Genomic DNA, 26,303 nt, shown 5'->3' on the forward strand with positions numbered 1-26,303 from the left:
TACACTTTATAGCAACTTTTCAGGAAACCATGGGTGAGATTCATTGACATTACTATGGCCAGGATTTCACCATATGAGCACAATTATGTCTCTCTGGTGCCTGGAGAGATTATGCCTTTTTAAATCCTAGGGGCTCTAGATGTTCCAGGGAGGACATGCAGAGGGACTTGGTGTACCTGTAGAACAAGCTTCTCCAGAGCAGACTTGTCAGTTGGCAAGATGGCTGGGCCCAGCCAGACACATCTCTCCCAGCTTTCTCTACTCTTCTCCTATGCTCCTCATCACCTGTAGCCAAATTATGGCTGCTTTCTGTGTACTATGGAGTAATAACTTGTCTGTTCCCTCCCTCCACACCACAGCAGTGTTGGAGATGGCCATAGTTTGGCCTCATAAGGATAGAGGAATATTGGTAGGACTGCTGGTATAGAAACCACAGATCTTAATGGATCTATATACTTATGACTGTTCCATTTCATACTGCTCTTTAATTTCCCAGTCTATTACACTCTACTTTCCACTAATTTCTCTGGGTATTTTTCATTATTCTTTAAAAAACATGCAGGGCTTGTCTACACCACTGCTTAAATTGATGCAACTTTTGTTGCTCAGGGATGTGAAAGTGACCCTCCCCCCTCAAGTGACACAAATTACATCAACTTAAAGTGATGTCCATATCACACTATATTGCTTTCCTGCCAACATAGCTTCCACCTCTCGCAGAGGTGGAGTAATTATGCCAATGAGAGAGTGCTCTCTCATAGGCATAGTGTGTCTTCATAATTGCTGAAGTAGCACGGTTGTGTAGAATTGCCCAAAGACATGAAAAGAAAGAAAATTGTTTATGTACATTGAGAGAACATAAATTCAACAACAACCAAATTTTGATACAATTGTATTGGGATAGCCTGGGAACCAGCAGAGACAATAAATAGCCAATAAAAAAAACCAAAAAAAACCCCACTGCTATAGAAAAGATGCTATTCAATCTCAAGCCATGGAGGATTTTTTTTTCTTTTGGTTATTAGTGCTCAGGTACATATTATAATTTTTCTTCTACTGCTATCTGAAAGACTATGAAGAGATAAACATAGGAAAGGAAGTAGACAGCTGAGCACTTAAACATCATTACGTTGATTTTCCTATAAACAATTGAAATGGTTGGGGATTTATAATGCATTCAGAATCTTTGTAATAGCATAAAATTCTGTATGGTCCAGTATAAATGCTGCTTGATTTAAAAAGAACAAACAAAACCCCCCAAACCTGAAGAACAAAATGTGTCTGGCAGTTTACTTATACCTCAGGAGTCTGCTTTTATCAGTTTTGAAAGTAGATTGATTGAAACACTCCAGTAAGAGAGACATTTATTTGTGCCTGCAAAATTGCCAGAACATATTTCAGTGAGACTAACTAGATAAAAATGCAAACTATGCAATGTCCGTTACTTTATATATAGCTGTATTTATTTATTTTTATGTATATTTACTACACTCACTGGTCCTTCATGCCTCACCTATATGAATGCACTCTACATGCAAAGTTTCATTGAAATCATTGATACTATCCATAAAAATAGTGCTAACACATGAGTAAAACACTGCAGGATCTTACGCTTTGTTCTTATTTATAATATGCAAAGCTTGGAAATGAAATTTATACCCCTACGTGTTATATCCATGATATGTTTTCCTGTTTCTAATAGAACTTGAATTGAATATAGCTCTCATCATTCAGCCTGATTCTGCCATTAATATGCACTCTGCTCCCTCTAATTTCTATGGTAGTTCTGCATGTGGAATGATAATGGGGTCATCCGGTGACGACATGCTGCATGGAATGGAAACCAAGCAGAGCTTCAAAGCATGCAATTCCCATATATTTCCCTTTCTCTTCATCTAACATGTCCCCATTAATCCAACCACCTCAGCAACACACTGCTGCTCTTTCTGTGGCAGCTTCTTCTTATTCCTATTATTTCAACTGTTAAAACTGTGCTCACTGGCCTTTAGATGATCCATGGTGCAAAGTTCATCCGCTGATCAGACTGGAAACCAACCACCCAGGAAACAAGACAAAACACCTCTCTTAAGGTGGTGTTGGGGCCTCCACTTATTACTGTTTGTATTCCTCAGAGGCCCCAATTAGCATCACAGGCTCTTTGTGTTAGGCACTGTACAGGTACATAGTAGGACACTGTTTCTGCCCCGAGGAGTTCATTCTCTCAAACTGTCCCTCTCACAGCTGTTCCCAGTTGCTTCTTTTATTCGAGTCAGGGGAAACCCTGCTCCCCTCAGCTCTAGCCACTGATGCTGCCTCCAGAGCAACTTCTCCATTATAAGCCCCAAATGGAAATATCTTCATAGTGGTAAGAGAACTTGAGTCCTGATCCAGCCTCAGCTGCTAGAACTACCCAACTCCCTTCCACCTCCAGTGCCTGACATTATCACCAAAGAGGCCATTAGAGGTCAGTTCCATCCACTCCAGCTGCCATTCCTGCCGCCATAGCTGCCTATCCTCCGTGGCAGCAACTAGCATCAGACATCATGGCTAGTGAGGGAATAACTGAACTTATAAGGAGAGGAAATATTTGAATTTTTGCTGTTTTAAATAGAACAAGAGGCTGATGTTCTCCTTTAATTAATATTATGTTTTGTTGTGTGACATGTACTATTAACATGGCTGTTTAGAAATTAAATCCCAAGTAAAGTTTTGAAGAGAAATTCTGAAATTCTGGCCCTACTGAAGTCAATGGGAATTTATTCTCTGATATCAGTGTGGTCGAGATTGACACTTGGAAGCTCACTTGCACTGCAGAACAAGAGGCACTAGTAAAATGGAGATACCAGATCTTCTCCTGTAGCATGATAACTCTGTGCTCCTAAACGTGTTATCTGGCTCAATCAAACTAGAGATGGGCATGAACCAAATCCCAGATTTGTATCCTACAAACTTCAGAGAAGTACAAATTTAGATTTAGATCTGAACTTTGTATTTTGGACCCATCTCTGCCAAAGACCATTCTGATATTGCATCATTCACTGATGTGTAGTTAAATACAATTTTGCAGCCAATTAAGGTGCTTGAGCTACAGACAGATGCCAAGCTGAGGTTTTCCCGAGTACAGAATAAATGTGTGGAAAAAATTAGAGAGACAAAGTGGTTGAGGTAATATCTTTTGCTGGACCAGCTTCTACTGGTAAGAGAGAGAAGCTTTTGAGACTGGGACTAACACGGTTACAACAACACTGCAAACATGGAAAAAAAAAATACTATTAGTGAATAATAATAAATGTCAGAATTAAAATCTTGGGCTGGATAGTACCAAAAACCATGACCAGTATCTTAGGGCCTGACTACACTTAAAATGCTACAATGAAACAACTGCACCCCTGCAGCCACACCACTGTAGCGCTTCAGTTTAGACACTACTGATAGTGAATATCAGAACAGAAAAATGGCCATACTGGGTCAGACCAAAGGTCTATCTAGCCCAGGATCTAGTCTTCCAACAGTGACAGATGCTTCAGAGGGAATGAACAGAACAAGTAGTCATCAAGTCACCCATTCCCTGCTTCTGGAAAACAAAGACTAGGGACACCATCCCTGCCCATCCTGGCTAATAGCCATTGATGGACTGATCCTCCATGAATTTTTTGAACCCTCTTATAGTCTTAGCCTTCACAACATTCTCTGGCAAAGAGTTCCACAGGTTGACTGTGCATTGTGTGAAGAAATACTTCCTGTTGTTTGTTTTAAACCTGCTGCCTATTAGTTTCATTTGGTGCCCTGTAGACGTGTGGATTCACCCTTGCGGCACCTCCTGCTGGTGACTTCTGGGAATTAGCTTGTTCCAGCTCTGGAGCGCCCTCTGCAGGCCGGTGATCTGCCTGTCCTTTGGCTCCCTCCCTGGACCTGGTGCCCTTTTACCTGGGGTGCTGCCCCCTGGCAGTAACCCCTCAGTCTTAGGGTCTCCCCTCTCCAGGGAACCCCCACCCACAATTCCCACCTCGCCTCAGTATCAGGCTACTGCCATTCACTGTCTAGCCCCACGCCCTGGGGCAGACTGCAGTATCAGCCTACTCATCACTGGCAAGGTTGGGTTTGGACCTGCTGCCTTGGCCTACCCCTGGGCTGCCCTCTGCAACCCCCAGTACCTTTGAGCCCAATGCTAGGCCGCAGCCTGGGGCTTTCCAGGCTGGAGCTCCCCAGCTCCTCTGCCTTTCCCCAGCCCTGCTCCACTCAGGGACTTTGCCTCTAGCTCCCTGCATCCAGGCCCATCTCCCTCTAAAGGCAGAGGAAGACTTTTGTCTGCCCCTGGCTTCTCTGCCTTTATAGGGCCAGCTGAGTCTGTTTGAGGCATGGCCTCAGCTGCAGCCACTTCCCCCAATCAGCCCAGCCTAAAAGCTGCTTTCTCCAGCCACAGCCCCCTCCCAGGGCTGTTTTTACCCCTTCGGGGCAGGAGCAGGAGCAGGAGGGGTCCACCCTGCTACATGCCCCCTAGTTCTTGTGTTATGAGAATGAGTAAATAGCATTTATTTATTTCCCCCACAAAAGTCATGATTTTATAGACTTCAATCATATCCCCCCCACCTTAGTCATCTCTTTTCCAAACTGAAAAGTCCCAGTCTTATTCATCTCTCCTGATGGAAGGGTTCTTCTATTGGCATGGATAATCCACCTGCCTGAGAGGCAGTAGCTAAATTGACGGAAGAATTCTTCCATTGCCCTAATGCTGTCTAAATGGGGACTTAGGTTAGCTTAGCTCTGGATTTTTCACACCCTTGACTGATGTAGTTAAACTGACCAAATTTTCTAGTGCAGAACAAGCCTCAGTTAAGAAGGATGTAATTGCAAATAATAAGTGAGATACCTTGGACATTAGGAAAAAGTTCCTAATTGTTAGGGTGGTTAAACATTGGAATAAACTGCCTAGGGAGGTTGTGGAATCTCCATCTCTGGAGATATTTAAGAGTAGGTTAGATAAATGTCTATCAGGGATGGTCTAGACAGTATTTGGTTTTGCCATGAGGGCAGGGGACTGGACTCGATGACCTCTCGAGGTCCCTTCCAGTCCTAGAGTCTATGAATCTATGAATCTATAAATCTTAGTGTTGGTCTACACTGGGAACTTACATCAGCATAGTTCCGTCTCTCCGACATGTGAAAAATCCATACTCCTGAGATGGAGTTATGCTGACCTAACCCCTGGCGTAGACAGCGCTGGGTCAAAGGAAGAATTCTTCTGTTGACTTAGCTACTATCTCTCAGGCAGGTGGATTATCTCCATTAGCTATGCTGATGGAGATCTCTTCCCATTGGCATAGGTAGTATCGACACTGAAGTGCTACAGCAGTGGTCATTCGTTTCTACTGCAAGGCCCCGGTACAATGAAGTCTGCTTTAAACAAACATCCAAGGAACCAAAAAAGCCTCCCTATTTATTATGAGATTTGAGTGTCATAGCTTTCTCTGATTATATTTAAACAAAGTTCTTCTTGAATTAGACATGATAGGTAAAAGGTGGCAGAAATGAAACATTATCCCCATTTTGTTGAGTATAAGCCAAGGCACAGAGAGATTCTGCAGCTTGCCCAGAGCCACACAGCAAAATCTTTGACATGGTGGTAAATTGGATCCAGATCTCCTGAGTCACAGCCCAGTGTTTTAGGCTATTGCCTAAGCTTGCTTAGGCAAGACTGTTGCCTATGTGTGGAGGCACGCTATTAAGTGGGAACTCCTGGAGTTAGGCACATTGACTCTCACAGCTCAACAGTGTGCTGCTGCTATACCACCCTTTGACAGAGGACAGTGAAAGCGTCATCATGTAAAGTATCAGCTCTTCTCACCTGTGGAAATCGGGGTGGGGGATTAAGACCAAAACCCATTTTTGCCCCCTCTGGAGAGTCTAGCACCAGTAGGGCTTCTAGAGTCATATGGACTGTGCCCTCCTGTAGCATAAGAGCTGTAATTGTGTCTAATCCTACACAGAGAGGCACAAGGGATGTTTTATCCTCATACCACCGTGCAGGGTTAAGATCTCGCATACCTTGGCTGATAGGCTATTTTGCTTTTATTTTTTTGACCAAGTTGGAATTTAAAAAGCTGAGAGCGAGTGTGAGAGAGATTTAGAAAGCAGAAGACATTCCACAGCAGATTATGCTGTTGTATGACAGATCCTATTTTGGCCTTACTAAAGTACTTGACAATTTCTCGTTACTATATTCAGGAAAATTATTTTTTCAACTTTGTGATCCAATATAAACTGATATTTTGTTCCTGGTTCAAAAAAGGGACTTGGTCAAATTATTTACTATTCTACGCCATGTGAAACTGTGACAGGCAGATTGAAGCAGAATTTTTCTGTTCTATTGTTCCCTACATGTTCTGATATATCATTATCTAACAAAAATTAGATACTTTAAATGACAGCACTTTAAAATGAATGATTTGCATAACATCTTGTTGTTTTTAAATTCAATGGTATGGGAGGAAAAGATATTGTATCTATCTGGAATGTAACTAGTGAAGGGAGTAATTAAAAAAATAAGAAAAAAAATTGCATAACTCCACATAATTCAAATATCAAAATCAAGGACTCTTAATCTATACCAGCCCAAATTAAAAGACTTTTGTTCTAGAACACCATACAATCTTAGTGGAATTTAACAACAAAGTGAAATAAATAAACAAACCAGTGAAAGATTTATTTGCTACTTTGTCTCAATCAATGTCAAATTAAGCATAAGCTTTTATAATCCCTTTAAAATCTTTGACTTCTACAAATGCAGTGGACTTAAATCAGTGCTGCTTCAGTGCATGTTGCCAAGAATGTGTTTACTGAAAGGGAGTCAAGGGACCACACAATTACAGTGCATATGCAAGTCTCCCTCCTCATCTTCAAGTTAAAGGTATATTTTCTTCCCTTGATGTATGAGCAGGGCCTCCCATTCACATTAATATGGGTTGAATATTTTGTCATGGAGATTCTGCTGGAACTTTCCCCTGAAATATAGTTACAGTAACATGCTTGCATTCGGTCAGGCAAGCCACAGTTTTCAACAAAGGTGTATCTGTGGAAATGCAGGAGGATTCTCTCTGGTAATCTTTGTGTCCCTACTTACCATAAGGAAAACTGGACTTCAGAGATTAAAAGGAAATGATTTTTTTGTGGGTACCACACCATTAAATATGTAGGAGTCTCCCTGTCAACCACAGTGACAGCTGTGAGGCAGCTGCCATTTTGTTTGTCACTTCAGATACAGAATGGCACAGAGCAGATCACTTTGCGCTCTCTCTCTCTCTCTCTCTCTGGCATTATATTTTTTCTCTATATATCTCTGTCATTTTCCTTAATCTGAACTGAAACACAAAATGCAGTTACCTTAAATGGCCCCCTACCCGAGGCAGGGAGGCTCCTGCACATTTAAAGGTGCAGTACACACACAACAGTATGATATTTGGAACCCTAAGACTCCCTCAGTGCCAACTGGCACAGGGCCCACTGTTCTGTAACAGTAACTCCTCTCAGGCCTGACAAACTCATTGTACCCAACATGCTGCTTTCATATTATTTATCCAGAACGTGTCTGGTAAGGTATCAAATGAAAACCAGTGAAAAGGAGTTGTGTATATGTAACCCACACACCTTCTGGATGTGGTGTTCTGTCTCATCTAGTGGTACTGAGACCACTTAAAGAGAGAGAGATAAAATGAGTCTTACAGTCTTAGCTAACAGCCAGTTGGCTTTTAATTCATGCAATAGAGGCTCATGCACTAAGCTCCTGGGGTCCCCCGTTCGATCCTGTCCACTGATGACCGAGGTCTGTCAGCGTTACATATACACACTGAAACTATGCTTTAAAGTCTGGAACAAGGCAGAGCTAGCAACCATGTTTTCTGCCAGACAAAGCATGTCTATTCACCTATCCCTTCTGTAAATTAAGCATTGCAAAGTCAACACAATCTCCAATTATATGTGACAGTCAACAAGAAAAACAGGTTGATATGGGGTGGGTGGGAAGACATCTTGAAGCCAACACCCAGGAAGAGAACCATAGGGGTCAATCTGTTTTGGGAGAAGAAAACAATGATTATTGGAAAATATAAGGAAACGCAAAAAAATATTTTGTCATCCATTCACAGAGGAAATCCCTTGAAGGGTTTGGGTATTCATGAAAACTTGGATCCTGGTTGTGACTGAAAATCAGTGGCTCTGTCAAAGGCTGAATCCTTGAGAGAAAATATACTTTATTAAATAGGAAAGGTAACTATTGGTAAGTGTAGACTTAGGATTTCATGTTATAAGTTTTCTTTATTGTTATTGTTATCCCTGCTCACTAGCTCTTCAATTTTATCCTTGTTAATAAACTTACGTTCATTTTCACTGTAAGTAGATTCTAGTGCTGTCTTGTTATAAAAAGGATCTGTCCTAAATTGTACTAGTCAAACTGTGCATATACTCTTTCATCAGTGACAGCTTACCTGGTAATTTCTGTGAGTATCCAATGACAAGGCTGGATCCTCCTGAGGGAATGCTTTGGGGACTCGGTGTCTGGTGTGCTTATTACTAAGCTGAATGTAGAGAGTGAGGTCTGCAGAGGCCTGGAAGACAGTGTTTGTGTGGCCAGAGGCTGTTGGTTTCAGAGAGCTGAGCTACAGAGAAGACTGCTTCACACTAAGGGGAGGTAGGGCTGAGGTGCCTTAGGGCTGGTCCACACTAAGAAGGGGGGTCGAACTAGGGTATGCAAATTCAGCTACGTGAATAGCGTAGCTGAATTCGAAGTACCCTAGTTCGAACTACTCACCTGTCCAGACGCCGTGGAATCGAAGTCCGCGGCTCCAAGGTCGACTCCGCCACCGCCGTTTGCAGTGGTGGAGTACCGGAGTCGACCGGAGCGCGCGGGGAGTTCGAACTATCGCGTCCAGATTAGACGCGATAGTTCGAACTCCGAGAAGTCGAACTTATCGCGTCGACCCGGCAGGTAAGTGTAGACTAGCCCTTACAAACCTGTGCACCCCTGGAAGGTGGTGTAATATCATTTCTCTTCAGACACCTACATAGCTACAAGGGTGCAAGCCCTGAATTTCAAGGTCATTTATTTATCTTTACTTCTTTAATCTATATCCATGTAATACCACCTAGCTCTTATATACTGCTTTTTCATCAGTAGGTCTCAAAGCCTTCACAGTCTTTAATGTATTTATCCTCACCACACCCATGGTAAGGACGTATTATGTCCCCCTTTTTACAGATGGGAAACTAAGGCACAGAGACACTAAGGCGGGGTCCCCAACCCGGTGCCCACAGGCACCATGGTGCCCGCCGGGGCATCTAAGTGCGCCTATGTACTGGCTGGCGGATGAGCATCCACTGAAATGCTGCCGACAAGCAGCGTCATCGAGAGGCATTACCACCAAAATGCCATTGATTTTCAGTGGCATTTTGGCGGTGATGCTGCTCTGGATGCTGCTGCTTGTCGGCGGTATTTCGGTGGGGACACCTATTGACGTTGCTGCTTGTTGGCAGCATTTCAGCAGATGCTCATCTGCTGCCATGGTCCTCTGTGGCTCGTTGTCTGGTGCCCACCAGATGAAAAAGGTTGGGGACCACTGGGGGGGTATTCCTACACTGCAATGTAAGCCTGTGCTTGAGCCCAGACTCAAGCCTAATGCCCCTTGCATCTACACTGAAATTGCACTTGCACGATGCTCCAATCCAGGGTCTCAGGACCCTGCAGGGCTGGAGGGTCCAAACTCAAGTTAATCCAGGACCCAGGGTCTAAGCTCTATTGCTTTGCAGCATAGATGAAGCCTCACTTGACTTGGGTCTGGGAATCAGCCAGAAGTATCCCATAATTTCATAGTACAACTTCCTTAGTCCTCTCTATCCCAACAATCTGCAATACACTGTATTGAAAATGAAAGCCCCCTCTCACTCCCCCCTTCCCGGCAAATGGCAGCAACTCAGTCATTGTTAACCCATTCTCTTCTGATCACCGCTCTGTAAGCACACTGTCAGTGAACCTCTTGGGTTTGCAATGGAGAATGAACAAATCAAGCCTTTTGCAAAGTGAGTTGCTTCCTGGTAACATGCAGGGTGGGGGGTAAAGTTTTCCCACAGTGCACCACACTCCTAGGGCTAGAGCAGCCACATTTGGGGCTGGAAATAGGGACTCTGCGGTATGGGTAGTTTGACTCGGGTCTGTACACTGCAGTATGTACACCAGAGCCCTAGGTTCGAGCACAGGTTAGAAAAGTCTTGACATAGGGTTAAAATACCATGTAGATGCTCAAACCCAGGGTTCCCCCTAACATGGGTCAGCTGACTCAAGTCCACATAGGAAGTCTGTGGCAGAGCAGTGAATTGAACCTGGGTCTTCCTCTAGGCTAGTTCCGTAAGCACTGGACTATCCTTTCTCTCTTAGAACTCAGAATTTGGTCGGTTAAAGAATTTTCACCCCTCGGCTGTAATAAAAATCCCAGTTCTTCCTTGGCTTACATGTGATCACTAACATTTCATATTTTTCTATTTATGTTTGTAGAGGTAAAAAAATTCTAGGTCAGAGTGTAGGTCTCATGAATATTACTTTCTCAGCTGAATTTCTTATTATTTGTCAATATTTCATACACTGGACACAAGCAGTAACCATGCTGTTATTCCAAACTAATATTAGCAGCATATTTTAGTGGCCTAATCCTGCAGCCTTTACAGAAGTATTCCTACTGAAGTCAGCAGTACAATTCATGTGAGAAAGGAAAGGCTACGGCATTGGGCAACTTTTACAGGTGGCCTAAGCAGTTAAATCTCATGGAAATTGTTTATGATCATGACCCATTATGAGATGATGTGTGAAATCTTACACACAAACTATAATTATTCATAATTTGAAATTCATGTATGTGCCCATTGTTGTTAATGATATTTTCTTTGTAAAACCTACATAGTTAATTGATAAGGAATGAAGAAAAGAACGTACATTGACATGATTTTATACCTTATAGCTTAAGGCAGCCATACAATATCATTTGCCAAAAATAGGTCACCTTCACACATCCTTGAAAGAAATCAGATTTTGTAATTTCAGTATATGATCAAAAAGACACGATTTTACAGTGAAGAAACCTAACTTGGCCAGCAATTTAATTTCAGTAGCAATTTACACTACTGTATTCCTCCTTGTTCCTATCTTTGTGAGCAATTGCAATCTCTTTTCACAAAGAAAATCATCATAAATGTCAATCAATCAGAATCATAAACTGTCTTCTAAACGTGTATTTTAAGTTTTCATTATAGATTTAACATGTTTCATATGAAAGCTTTGGAAGTAGCGCCTATACACTTCTATTATATTTACTCATGGAACATAAATAATACTTTCATGTCTGTTCATAATTTATATATGTGTTACAGCGGGGAGCATGCTGTAAAAATTATATATATTGCAAGTATTTCGGACACAAAAAGGTGCAGTTCTTTTCTGATATTCATACAGTGAAATCTGTTACAATGAGGAAAAAAACTAAGCACATTATTACTAAATAAATAATTGTACTGCAGCTCTACACTTGCCATTTTAATTATAGCAAGGTCAACAGGTTTTCTGTAGATCCGGGCCATAACCAACAACATAAATATGGAATTCAGTTTTAAGTTCCAATTTATTAAATGCACTTTTATCATAAGAAATACAAATTCTTTGTAGGGTGATATTTTCTGGTCACCGCTGTGACTTCCCTCATCCCCACAAGCCCCTTTTTAGTACAGTAGCCCTTCCTCTATTCCTCAGCTTCAACCATCAGAGTTGAATTCTTCCCTACCACTTGAAATTTTGCTAAATATTATGCCAGAGCCGAATGAGGCCTGATCCTTCATGGGTGTAAATCAAATAGTCTACTGTCAATGAAGATAATGATTTATACAAGGTGAGGATCTGGTCCCGAATTTTCAGCCACAAGGCAGTCAGTGTATCATAAATTGCAGGCCCATGCCAGTGAGAATTTTGGACAAGGCCCCAAGTGCTCCACAGCATGCTGTACCTAAATTCGGTATTAGGTCCCTGGATCCACTTTTGTGTGGCTGACTGTTAATTTTGGTGGCTATTTCATATTAATGAATAAAAAGAGAGGTTTTTTTAAACTAAATATGAAACTTATTAGTACAATGAAATTAGTAGCCCCTGTGTAAATGATTGCCATTATATCCCTATGTGGAGAAGTCAGGGAGATCATTATAAGATGAGCACAAATGCTGGATGTTCTGCTGAGATCATCAAAAACGAACTAGTTAACAGAGTGGATATTTAAACTGTTGGGGGTGGCAGTGAGAGTTCAAGTATCTCTTTCCTGTTGGTGGTTGTAGTGAATGCACAATGACCTTGAGAAGAGATAAGCACCTGCTATTTCCCACTGACTTCAGTGGTATCAGACCCTTTTAAAGATGGTTGTAAGCCAGCACTGAACGCTTGAGTTGCTCATTGCTTATTTGTACAGCATCAGCAGCAAACAGTCTAGGTCAGATTGCACCTGGCCAGGTGGGAAAAATTAAAACAAAACAAAAATAGGTTTTGAGAGTGTTTCATGTTTGTCATTTAAAGCCAACCCCAAGTTTAAAAGTGAGTTATTGGAAACTGAAGCATGAGGCTTGACTCTGGGCTTGCTGTACACCACTGTACAGAAATGTACATTGATTCAGTGAAGTCAGTGGAATTACACGGTTGCGATCAGAATCAGGCCTTTGTCCTGAACTCAAAGCCCACATGGTGCTGCCTCCTCTTTAATCGCAAGATAGTTAAATTTAGCAAGAAAAACTGCAGAGCTAGTAAAGGTGCCTTATCTTGTAGGGAACAAATCTATTTATAAAGTTATCTTGTCTGACTGTAAAGATTTTCAAATAAATTAGGTTTGTGCTGACATGATGATGTTGCTAAACACATACAATAGTCTTCCAGTTGCAGCTGCATCTTACAATGAATATTGCATTACACATGTTATAGTGCAGTCATTGTGGCCCTGAAACATGTGCAAGTCCATCCATATGCAGGACAACACTTAATTACATTCTTACCTTTTAGTGTGTGCTGAAAAATAAGCATGTGGCCAAATGCTGTCCTCACAGAGGTGTTTCCTGAATTGGTGCTTGTTCATATATATATACTTGTTCATAAGCCAGATTTTTTTAGTAAAAAAGGAAAGCACCAGAGAAGGGGGTTGGCTTATGAACAGGTATAGAGAGGGAGAGGTGGGACACAGCCCCTCCCCCCACCAGAGGGAGCAAGGAGAGGCAGCACAGCCAGCAGAGCCAGAAGGGAAGAGGCGGGTCCAGAGTCTCTCTGCTTCTGGCCATGCTGTTCGCCACCCAGCCTCCGAAGCAGCTGCAACTCTGGGGCTGGCAGGCTGCAGCCATGCCGCTCGGCCCCTCCCCCCAGAGCAGGCTGTGGCCGCGCCGCCCAGCCCGCCAGAGCACACTGCTGCTGTGCCGCCCAGCCCCGCCCGCTGGAACAGGCTGTGGCCACGCCGCCCGGTCTGGCCCGCCTGAGCAGGCAGTGGCTGCGCCGCCCAGCCTGCCGGAGCAGCTCCAGCCAGGTCAGTGACATCCTCCCCTGGCCCTCCCCAGATAAGGGATGGGATGGGGGGAGTGGGGGGGTCCCAGGCTAGGGGTGGGGTAACGTGTGGGGTGGTCACAGGGGTTACTCCCCTGACTCCCAGCTTCCCCCCCAAAAAAAATTTCCCCATCAGTTGCTGTCCCTGCCCATCAGGGTAAGCAGCTGGTGCACTGGGACACTTGGTTTACTTAGGTTTAACTCCATGCCTGCAGACACTCAAGGTAAACAAACCATCTCGGCCCACCAGCAGCTTATCCTGATGGCCCGGGAGCCAAAGTTTGCTGACCTCTGAATTATAGGGTCGTCTTATGAACGGGGTATAAAAAAATTCCATTTTTACTTATCCATCTTGGTGGGGGGGTCGGCTTATAAACGAACTGACTTATGATCGAGTATATATGGTATATTAGTGACTAGCAAACCATATTGGAATTTTCCATTGACATTTACTGTTGTTATTAAATATTTATATTGTCGTAGTGCCTAGAGGCCTCGACCATGTCAGGACCCCATTGGACTAAGTGCTGTACAAACACATAGAAAATCAATCCCTGTTCCAAAACACTTACATTCTGAAAGACAAAACACAAGAGGTGGATGAGAATAACAAAGGGAGTCATGGTGACAGCAGGGGAGATGGGAATGACAAAAGTACACAAATCTTAGTTAGGATCAATAAGCACAGCTTGCCACCTGACTAACTAGAAATAGAATGAGACAGTATTGCGAATTCTTGAGATCTTTGGTGTGCTTTTTCTCAAAGACTCAGCTCCTGGAGTCATGAGATTCAGTTATGGGACTGCTGGCTTTAATTTTTAAAAAAACTATGACAAAATTTCTAGTCTTTACAGCTGCAGAGGGAATCTTGGGACCATGAACACAAAAGACTGAAAACCAAGATGACAAATAAAAAGAATCCAAAGCTTATTATTTTTGAAGCCATATGAATTGTAAGCCTATCACATGATTTTTGAACACTTGGGTTGGTAATATGACCACACTCATTTTCATGTTAACTACCAACCACTCCATCAGATGGTCAAATCTCTCTATCACTACTCACATGTACTGGATTTGAGCTGAGATGAAAGAACCCTTGCAAATCTTATTTTCTCAACTAGAAATGAATGTTGGTATGGATTTGGGTAAACCAAGCAATAAATAAATGTGTCATGGTTGTATTACTTGCATCCAGTAAAAATAATTTACCTCCAGAAGTAATTGCATACTGTATTAAAATAGGATTAGTAAGAAATAAGGCCAGATCTGTCTGTCTGTCTCTCCGTCTGTCTGTGTATGTATGTATATAAAAATGTGAGTGTGTTCCAATTTTAAATAAATGAGGAAATCTAGTTACAAAACCAAGTAATTCTTGACTAGAGTTTGGGCGTGTGTGTGGTTTTTTTTTGTTGCTTTGTTTTTTACTTTTTATATGTTTTACTAATGCTGCATTTTTTCATTTAGAGGTAAATTTTTCATGTCTGTGGGTAATTATATTTTCATAGATTCTAAAGCCAGAAGGGACCACTGTGATCATCTAGTGTGACCTCCTGCATAACACAGGCCATAGAATTTCCTCAAAATAATTCATAGAGCAGAGCTTTTAGAAAAACATCCAGTCTTGATTTATGCAGGGCAAGTAAAATAAGTATTTTTAGAATGTGCTATGGCAGGGATCGGCAACCTTTGGCACACAGCCCACCAAGGTAAGCACGGGCTGAGGGATGTGCTGGCCACCGCTTCCCGCTGCCCCCATTGGGCTGAACCTGCAGACACGGCAGGTAAACAAACTGGCCCGGCCCGCCAAGGTGCTTACCGTGGCGGGCCACATGCCAAAGGTTGCCGATCCCTATGCTATGACATGCATTATTGCTGCATGCTTGATAATGCAACAGAATGGAACACACTTGTGATTATGGGAAAAAATAGCCTCTAACGCTGAAGTCAATGAGACTCCACAATGGGTTCCTGGGCCCATAAAGGTCCATGGTAGCCGATACCTGTGCAGTATCAGGGCCAGGTCAGAGCAGGTATAGTGCTGTCTCTTCCCTAATGTCTTTTTTTTTTTAAATCAATACTGTTATTAAAAGGCAGCTGCAGTCCTTAATGGAAAAATTGGGGATGAATTGGTGTACTTAAATTAAACCTTTGTGACAGGAGGAGATAATGTTTTGTTTAATTGGATAATTGGTGGTTAATTTAAATCTAAATAACCTTCAGCTTTGTTTGTCAAATAATTAGGAATGGGTTAGATGTTTAATTCCTGTCTAATGCTAATAGCATCAGAAACTTTATTGGAGAGCATATGTAAAGTATCATAATCTTTACTTTAAATGGCTGTTTAATGCTTCTTATGTGCTGTTTATTTTTATAAATCTTTGATTAGATGAATCAATCTTCCTGTATAATAATGAAATGTAATAATTACACACACACACACACACACACACACACACACACACACACACAGCAGGAAAAGCAGCTAAAGGTATATGACACCAAAACAAAATGGTCATGGTGATGATCAATGCATAGTTTGCTGGTTTCACAAATTTAATTAATGCTGGTTATTTCTGGCATTATTTTATTATTTATTATTTGTATTATCATAGCACCTGGGAGCCACAGTCATGAACCAGGACCCCACTATGCCAGACACGATACAAACATAAAACAAAAAGACAGACCCTGGCCCAAAGAGCTTACAGTCTAAGTAAACAAACTCTCTTGTGCTTACTATCTATATAATGATTATTTAGTTTCCCTTAACATGTATTTCAAGGTACCATTCAAGGAAAAGGTGAAATGACCTGTTAATACCTCTCCAGTCATAGGGGGTAAGGGGGGGAAAAGGCTGTGCTAGTGTGTTTTTGGCTTAAGTGGCTTACAGATTGTTGTAATAAGCCATAAATCCAGTGTCTCCGTTCCATCCATGATATTAGTGATTTTTACTAATACAAATGTGTACAAAATATAGATCTTTAAACAGAGAGAGGATAGATTTGGATCCAAACTGGAAATTTTCAGAGGTGTTGGTATCAAGACTATCTATATTTCCGATTTCTTCAATGGCCATCACTCACATAGCCATCTACTTCAGCATTTTACCAGTCATTACACAACCATTAATTTCCCCGTACCTTAACTTACACAGCTAACTATTTCCATGCCTCTACACAAGCCACCATTCCATATTTTTATCACTAAGCTTCAGTTATGTTGCTTTGGTTACTTGGACTAGTGTGGTTCCACAGCTTAAGGGATTGTATAATGTAACCCTTCTGCCCATCAGAACTGGCAGCAACAAGGGCCGGTTCCGTTCCAATAACACAATTCAAAACCGGCTCGAGCCCCCACCCAGTAACCTGAGACAATTACATATCAGCCCCCTGGGTGCCTCTAAGAGGCAATACTTCCCCTCTCGCAAGGATAGAGTCTGGGTGTAGCAAAAGCCTTTTAATAAAGGAGAGAAACAATACAGCATTATGTTGGGGAAACACCACAAACAGGATTCATAACATAAACCAGGAGCAAAAGACCCACTCCCAAGTAAGTTTGGGAGTGTCCTTTTCCCCTCAGGGTCTTAAGACCAGCAACCCGACAGTCACCCCACCCACAGTTTCTGTCCTTATTCAGTGCAGCACCCCCCCCACACACACACTGCCCCGAGTTTACCCCCCAGCCTGGGCGGAAGGGGAGAAGGTATGGGAGCACCTTACATGCTCCACTGCTCGTGTTGATGGCCAATTGCCATGCCTCTCTGTGGGCTTCTGCTGCAGTCTTCACCACGAGCCACTCCTCCCCACCAGCCACCCCGCTAGCCACTCACCAGTATGCCTTCAGGTCCCCTCCCCCCACACTTAACAGAACTCTCAGTAACTTCAGCTCTTTACTGATTTCAGCTGGTAGTAAGGAAGCCTCAGTGCTGGTGCACCACTAGCCCAAAGTAAGTCTAATACTTAGACTAGTGTTTCTGAAACTGGGGTCGCCACGTGTGTATGGAAAGCCCCTGGCGGGTTTGTTTACCTGCCCCATCTGCAGGTCTGGCCGATTTGTTTACCTGCCCCATCTGCAGTCTGGCCGATCGTGGCTCCCACTGGCCGCGGTTACTGCTCCAGGCCAATGGGAGCTGCTGGAAGTGGTGTGGGCCCAGGGACTTAGTGGCCACCACTTCCAGCAGCCTCCATTGGCCTGCAGCAGCAAACCCCGGCCAGTGCAAACCACGATTGGCTGGACCCGCAGACAGGGCAGGTAAACAAACCAGCCTGGCCTGCCAGGGGCTTTCCCTATGCAAGCAGTGACCCCATTTGAGAAATACTGGCTTAGACCTATGTACTAGTGATTTCAGCTTTGCAGCATGTAACAAGACTCCTGATGAAATCAAAATTAGCTCTGTTATTACACAGTAGAGAGAAACGGTCAAAGGGGTGTTTAGGGTCCTCAAAAGGGGCCAATTCTACCAGAAAAAAATAGTTATCCCCAACCACTCTCAATTGATTGGGTTTTGGAACCCATGTCCTTTGCCTAGTGAATGCTACTTAGTTGAGAGTGAGTCCCTCCATCATAAAATGCCAAGTAGAGTTTTACTGTCCTTGATTCACGAAACCAGGATAACAACACTTTATTACTCCTGCCCCAATAACACAGAGACTGGGGATCCCACAGCAGCCTAAGTGACCATTTGGGCAAGCAGTTCCATCATGCTATGCAGGGTGGGTGTGCCCATGCAAATGAGATCAGCCCCTGGAATCCTTTTCCGCAGCTCTCCACTAGATGTCAGGGTAGAGCCCATTCTGACTCTGCTTACAATAATAAAAAATGAAACTAGCAACAAGTGGCAAAGACTGAGAAGATTTAGGCATGGGCTGTATAAAGAGGAGGTCGGCACTCACATGCGAAGGTTAACAATGAAGAGTGTACACCTAACACTGTTTTGCAACCCAAACCTACACTGTAATATAGCATCAAAAGAGTTAGTCTGCTATAGGAATTTTTGTCTGTACCCTTAGATAACCTTATGAAATTGGCTAATATAACCTTGCATATCAGAGTATAACAGAGGCTGCATCTGTTAGTTTGGACTCTGATTTAGGTGGGTTTTTTTCTGCTTTTAGAGCTTTCTTTTCTTTTCTTTTTCAGAACTGTTATTGAATTCAGTAGGCGCACAAATCCATGGGGAACTTAATTATTCAGCATCCATTTTGCAGCTCCTGCGCATTTTGTAAACTACATATAATCTTGGCAGGAGCATCAGAGGCCTTGCACACCTTACAAAATGTGTAGGAGTGTATGAGCAACTTAATTATTCAGCATCTGTATCAGAGTTCCTTTGCCCTTTATGAAGTGCATTTGGCCTTTTGCCTACCTCAGGAAATGTGTACCAGTCCTTTCGAAGTTGTGTTGACTTTCTGAGAGGATTAATATAAGCTGTTCAGATGTCATGAATGGAGCAAGAGTACATCTCCAAGGAACACACACTGGTAATCCACATTACTGCCTGAAGACTATTTAGCAATTGTGCCATGACTCCTGTGCACCTTATGAAGTATAAGGGTTGACATACTTGCTGAAGTTTTATGCACTTTCCAGTGTAATATACCCCATAAAGTGTGTGGGAATAATTAACATGCTGAATAATTAAATTGTCTGAGAACAGGTATGGACTTTGTAAGGCTGTAACACATTTGTTAAGTTTCTGAAGCAGTAAAGACCTCATTCAGTAAAGTACTTAAACACTTGTTTAACTTTAAGAAATTCTGAAGTCCATCCCCGTTCAGTAAAACACCTAAGCATGTACTTGTTTTACTGAAGTCAGTGAGACTTCAGCATGTGCTTTACTGGGACCTAGTAGTCCATGGTGGTCCTGAGAGATTCATCAGATGCCAGCTGTGTGTTCTTAAGTTCCTATTCCAGAACATAATACTCTGGGCACATCTACTTTTTTCTCAGATGTTATGAGTGTTCTTGTTCTTTTAAAGTTCAGTCTTGTCAAAACCCACTGCATATGGTAGAAACATGTAACTGTTTTCCAGTAGGGGCATAAAAGGTATTTATAAAAGTTAAACAGCTTGCATTTTGCAAAAAAAGAGCTTGCTCCTGTATTAGGTTGTTAGCGACTGAGCTTGACTACAGGTATTTGTGTTGCTTGTTTGGTGGCAATCACATAAGGTATAACCCAGGATATGTATTCACATGGGGTTAAATGATATGGAATACCAAAGACAAAATCCTGACCCTCCTAAAGTGGAGATTCCTTTATTAGAAGGATAGCACAAATTCATTAACCAGAGGCAGCAGCCAGAGACTTTTTTCATCAGTCAAGCCTTGACAATGTTCTACTGAAGCTAGGAGATATTGTAGAAGAACTTGATCTCCATCAGCAATTAATTCAATCAGATGACTGTATGGTGCATAATAAACCTTGAATTCACTGTTCTAGCAAGTCATGAAGTCAAATACCATGACTTTATTTTCAAAGGGAGTGAGCAATTGTATGACCACCCATTACATTTATTGCTAAGATAGCAGTAATCTTATCTCATTTTTAAAGTCATGCACTAATTGCCTGTGGGACTCAGAAAAATAATTTATTCCAGATAAACTCAATGTACGTATGCATTACATAGGTGACTACATATATTATGGTGATTTTCACCTCCTCTGAAGCAGAGTATTAGCTACAAGATAGCAGCCCAAATAAGATCAGATGCTAGAGTGGATGAAGCAAATCCTGATCTCGTTTGGCAAATCCTCTATGGAAGGCATTCACTCTGTTTACTGGAGTTTATTATAAAATAATAAATTGACTAAGGATAATCTATTAATTTCCAAGTACATCTAGCAAAGATATTTAACCAGCATCTCCATGATAACATGATACAGCTGATATTTTTAACACCCAACTCCCCAGAGGTACATGTCCTTTTGTTGCATATATCAGTAGCTCATGGTATGGTATGTGTGTTATGATAAGTGAGAGATTCTAGAGTTCCTTTTATTAATCATTGTCTTTATTTGCTGTCATACAGAGAAATATTCATGATTTTCTGCACTAACAGTGTTTGCTGTAAGAAATCTTTAATTTTACATATGGGAAAGATTTGCCTAAACAACAATGTGACATTAAAAATTATCTTTATGTTACTGGGATACAGAGAGCAAGAGAGCTAATTTGAATAATGCTGGGAATGAATCCTTCATGTGTTCAAAGCTTCATGGCTTTTTTACTACTCAAGAATTACAAAGAAAACACGATAGCAAAGGAAATTGGCATGGATGCAATCATTTGTAGTCACTGTACAGTAAATTCAGTTCACTCCAATATTTAAACAAAGCTGATGCTCTGAGTTGAGGGGAGGGGTCTATTCTCTTTCCCTTTAGCTTTGCTCAAAGAGCAGAAAAGCAGGTAATAGAAAATAGAAAATAAATAAAAGCCACAAGAAAAAAATGGAATGAAACAAAATTACTGTTGGACACAGTGATAGAAAAAGTGCTCTCTCAAATTTTATGTGCACTTTTCAACTCGGACTAGACAAGGATAAATGTCTTTTCTTTCAGTGCAGTACACTTCGCAACATATAAATCAGATACAGAATAGCAAGCACTTATTCTGTAGTGTAGACTAAACTGCTTTCTGTAAAGTTTAAAGCAATGAAAGTCAAGATCAGCCTGTACTCTTGTGCACACCCAGCAGATCCTAGTCTTCTCTCTTGCTCTCTTGGCATCTGATTTTCACGCACCATCTGAGCTGATGTGGAGAACATCAACAATAACACCACCACCAATAGCAAACAGCTGTCTGGATGCAGATCTATAGTTCCATCACCTACACAACTGTTTGCTTATTTTTTTAAATGGCTTGTTATTTGAAATCTAAGTGATTTAGGAACTCAATGGGATTAAGCCTAGGTGATGCAGCTGGTTAATGTGCTCTCTCTTTTTCTGCTGGAGAACTTGGTTCATTTGAGATTAGTTATGGTTTATCATATTTAGGGAGACGCTGTGTATCTACAAATCACCCCATAATTTGTATAGCTCAAAATAACTAAAAGTAAGTGCCAGGTTTGCCTGTTGTCCAATAATGGATTTCATCAGCAAAATCAAAGGACAAAACAGCTTGATGAAATAAATATAATGGGCCAGATCCTCACCTAGTGTAAAACAGCATCACTCTATTGAAATTAATGGCACTACACTGACTGGTGATCTAGCCCATTGCTAGTATGGAATACAGTGAACATATTTTTGACAACTGAACTTGTAATGCTGCAAAATATAACACTTGCAAGGCCTATTGCTTCTGAACTAACCACATTAATTTGCAGCTGTGCTTCTCTTCCAATTTAAGCTTCTTTTCACTGGACCATTCTCTCAGAAACTTTTATTTTCTGTTTCTCCCCCTCCATATACTTTATATTTTTCTCCCATGGCCACTTTTACACACAGCCATTTTTCATTCCTCTCTGGTAGAATGGAGACTCATAGCTACCATGTACAGTGATGTCTGGTTCATTATTAGCCTGTCATGGAGTCTCCAACTGGCAAATAGGAATCACAGTCTGCCATCCCTGATCCAAGCCAGAGGAAGGGGCAGAGAAATTATGGTTGGTGTGGCTCTCCCTGTTTGCAAATACCTGTTTCCAAACCACAAACATTTGGCTTGTGTCATTCCCTCCTTTGTCATAGCTGCTAGAACAGCTCAGATCACATGATACACATACCAAAAAAAAAGCCTTAATTTCAGTAATATACATGTCAGAAATTGTTGCAGTTCTCGGTGCCATATGAAGATTTTTCTGTTTTATTCATTTCCATTTTGTTTTTTTTCTTCTTGTACTCCTCAAATGACTTTAAACCTACATTTGAAAGCAGCTTTAACTGACCAAAGTATAATGGCACAGCAGGATGCATGTGAACTAACCACTTTAATTTAAGTGATGAAGAGAGAGACATTAATTATCTCAGGGCGGCAGCCATTATCTTTTCATTTCACAAACAAAGGGGATGTTTGACTCCCAGCAGCGGGTGGATAAGCTGCCTTTGAATCAAATATCTAAACAGTATTGTTAAATTTATTCACCTAAATTTGGGTTATTGCTGATTATGTACTCTATGTATCATATGACTTTTTAAAACAAACTCTATATTTGTGGATAATCTAAGCACTATACCCAGATGTACAAACACTTTGCTCAACCTATGTATTACATATTTTTTTTAACATTAGCCTTAATATTTTTTTTATACCTAGCACACAATGGGAGGAGCACACTATGCTAAAGTGGTGAGGTAATTTAAACCCCACCTATAGGGTAGCTAGTTGCAGGGTCAGCTACCCATTACCTCAGAGAGGAGAAGGGATGGGCTAAAAAAGCTTAGGAAGGGGAATCCGTTTGTGTGAGTGCTCTTTCTAGCCCACAAACCATGACCTCCTCCTGAGTCACAAGGACCTAGATTCAATTTCAAGAGAAGAATGGGCTATAAATATTAATAAATGTCTTCACTGCTTCCTTTGTAACTCAGCTTCTTGCCCCATTACTGAGACCATTTAGCTAGTTCTCAGTAATGCATTTTTGGTATAATTTACTTTCACTTTCCATGTTTTCTCTATTGTGTTTTGCCTTCTACAATGCATAATATGAATAAAGCCTATAGCTGACTGCACGGTTTAAGAAAATTCACTCCGAGGCATCTTGAAAGTTTGTTTCCAGGCTATGTCCATTACAGCAGATCTGCTTACTCCATATTAGTTGGGACTAGAAGCATCTAAAATGTCCCCCCTTGTTTAAGTCTGTGGCAAACCAGGGAGTTCAGACCACTGTGACATAACTTTGGGCATCCATTAAAGTTTTCTAGCTTCATCTTAAATATGAGTGTGAAACCGATGTCATCATGTAGAAAAGAAACCTGATGATATTATTTATGGTTACTATCGTGGTAATTCCTGTCCCCACAAACAGGGATTAAAGCCCTATTCTATTAGGCACTATTCAAACAAACAACAAAAAAGATGGTCCTTGAGCCAGAAATCTTGCAGTTTGGGTTTTTATCTCATTCGGAATAAACAATTACCATTCCAACGGGCTGGCAGATGTGTGGAACTGTGAGACAGAAACTACTGAGGGTACGTCTACACTACGGGATTATTCCGAATTTACATAAACCAGTTTAGCAAAACAGATTGTATAAAATCGAGTGCACGCGGCCACACTAAACACATTAAATCGGTGGTGTGCGTCCACGGTCCGAGGCTAGCATCGATTTCTGGAGCGTTGCACTAGCTATTCCGTAGCTATCCCATAGTTCCCTCAGCCTCCCCCGCCCCTTGGAATTTCCGGGTTGAGATCCCAGTGCCTGATGGGGCAAAAATCATTGTCGCGGGTGGTTCTGGGTAAATGTCGTCAGTCACTCCTTCCTCTGGGAAAGCAACGGCAGACAAGCATTTCGCGCCTTTTTTCCCTGGATTGCCCTGGCAGATGCCATAGCATGGCAATCATGGAGCCTGTTTTGCCTTTTGTGACTGTCACCGTATGTGTACTAGATGTCGCTGACAGAGGCGATTCAGCAGCGCTACACAGCAGCATGCTTTTGCTTTTGCATGACAGCAGAAATGGTTACTAGCCACACTGCACCATCTACCATACCATAAATCGGTAATAAGATGATCATGGCTACCAGTCCTTTTGCACTGCACTATTTGCTGCTGTCATGAGTACCCCTGGCTGAGATCAGCCAGGGGCGCAAAAGCCAAAATTGGGAATGACTCCCTGAGTCAATCCCTCCTTTTTGGTATCTAAAAATAGAATCAGTCCTGCCTAGAATATGTACTAGAGAACCACTGTATCATAGAACCAGAGAGCACAGCTGCTCTGTGTCAGATCCTGCAGAAATTATGAGCGGTATGCTATTCACAGGGGATTGCTCCTGCAACAACCCCACCTGTTGATTCCGTTCTTTCCCCTAGCCTTCCTGGGCTGCCGTAGAATTGTCCCCCCACTTGTGTGATGAAGTAATAAAGAATGCAGGAATAAGACACAGTGACTTGTTAGTGAGAAATGAGTGGAAGGTAGCCTCCAGCTGCTATGATAGTCCAGACAGGACATTAAGCAGTGTGTAGGAGAGGAGCCCAGCATCCCGCTGCTAGTCCAGGGGCAATTGAATCTTTTCTTTACACATGAAGGGTGGGGGCTGATGGAGCTCAGCCCCCTGTTACTATGATGAAGGTGGTTACCAACCATACTGCACCATCTACCAGGAAAAATTAGGGGCAGGCACCCTTGATCAACCTAACTGATGCTAGTCAGCATGGTTACCAGTCCTTTTGCACTGCCCCATGTGCCAATAGGCTGATGATGACGATGGATATCAGTCTTACTGCACCATCAGCCACCCATGGCGGGGGGGGGGAGCAAGGATGTTGGTGTTGAGTGCTGCAGCATCGCGTCTATCTGCAGCATTCAGTAAAGATAGGGTGACATGTAAAAGAGTCAAGAGAGGATTGTTTTCCCTTTCACTTCTGGGGGTGGGTGGGTGGGGGGGTGCGTAAATTGCCGAGCTATGCCCTGACCCACCGCGGACACTGTTTTTGACCCTAGAAGCATTTGGAGCTCAGCCAAGAATGCAAATGCTTTTTGGATACTGCAGGAACTCTGGGATAGCTTGAGTCCTCCAGTCCATGAGCGTCCATTTGATTCTTTGGCTTTCCGTTACGCTTGTCACGCAGCAGTGCGCTGAGTCCCTGCTATGGCGTCTGTCTGGAGATTTTTTAAAAATGATTTTGAATTTCGTCTTCTGTAACGGAGCGCTGATAGAACAGATTTGCCTGCCCTTTGTCGGAGAAAAACTTAGTTCTCGCTTTTTGTTTGGGTGCAGCAAAATTAAATACTTTATTATTTCTCCAGTAATTACAATGGAGGGAGAGAGTGCCATACACAGGGTCGCCCCAGTCCTGGACAGGTCTCTCAACTGGTAAACAATTACAGCAAGCCATAATACTTTTGTTACAGACAATAACTAACAATAAAACAGACAATAAAGAGCAACACTACATTTTGTTTATACATAAGCCATTCTGCTATCTTGCTTTTCTTAGGAGTGAGATAAATAAGCCTGCATATTTGGTTATCAGTTACAAGGTCGTAATAACTTTGTACACAGTTCTTGTCCTCTCGCCTCGCACTATCCTTGCTTCTACAAGTCTCACGTCATTAGGGTTACAGTATGGCCTGACTCTTGCTAACTGACTGACATGCATTAAAATCCCCTTCAAATCCCTGTAAATTATTTCCCTGCTTCCACACCTTACTGCGATCACATCCGCATGGTCCATGCTGGAGCTCTTTTTTTATTTTGATTTCGGACTGCATCGCCACCCGTGCTGATCGGAGCTCCACGCTGGGCAAACAGGAAATATTCAAAAGTTCGTGGGGCTTTTCCTGTCTACCTGGCCACTGCTTCCAAGTTCAGATCGCTGTCCAGAGCGGTCAGTGGTGCACTGTGGGATACCACCCGGAGGCCAATACTGTCAATCTGCGGCCACACTAACCCTAATCCGATATGGTAATTCCGATACTAGCGCTACTCCTCTCGTTAGGGAGGAGTACAGAAACCAGTTTAAAGAGCCCTTTATATCGATATAAAGGGCCTCTCAGTGTGGACGGGTGTGGCGTTAAATCGGTTTTACGCTCCTAAAACCGGTTTAAAC

At 42.2% G+C, this 26,303-nt stretch overlaps 1 protein-coding gene and 1 long non-coding RNA gene across 4 annotated transcripts in view; one reads left to right on the forward strand and one right to left on the reverse strand.

The window, feature by feature from the left end:
• Positions 1-26,303, forward strand: part of CDH12 (cadherin 12) — a 914,698-nt gene that overhangs the window by 713,411 nt on the left and 174,984 nt on the right. The window lies entirely within an intron of this gene.
• The window catches only part of LOC123363960, a 75,556-nt gene that overhangs the window by 11,188 nt on the left and 38,065 nt on the right, over positions 1-26,303 (reverse strand). The gene's annotated exons all lie outside the window — the stretch shown is intronic.

The sequence above is a fragment of the Mauremys mutica genome, chromosome 2 (assembly GCF_020497125.1).
Source record: "Mauremys mutica isolate MM-2020 ecotype Southern chromosome 2, ASM2049712v1, whole genome shotgun sequence".
Classification (NCBI taxonomy): domain Eukaryota; kingdom Metazoa; phylum Chordata; order Testudines; family Geoemydidae; genus Mauremys; species Mauremys mutica.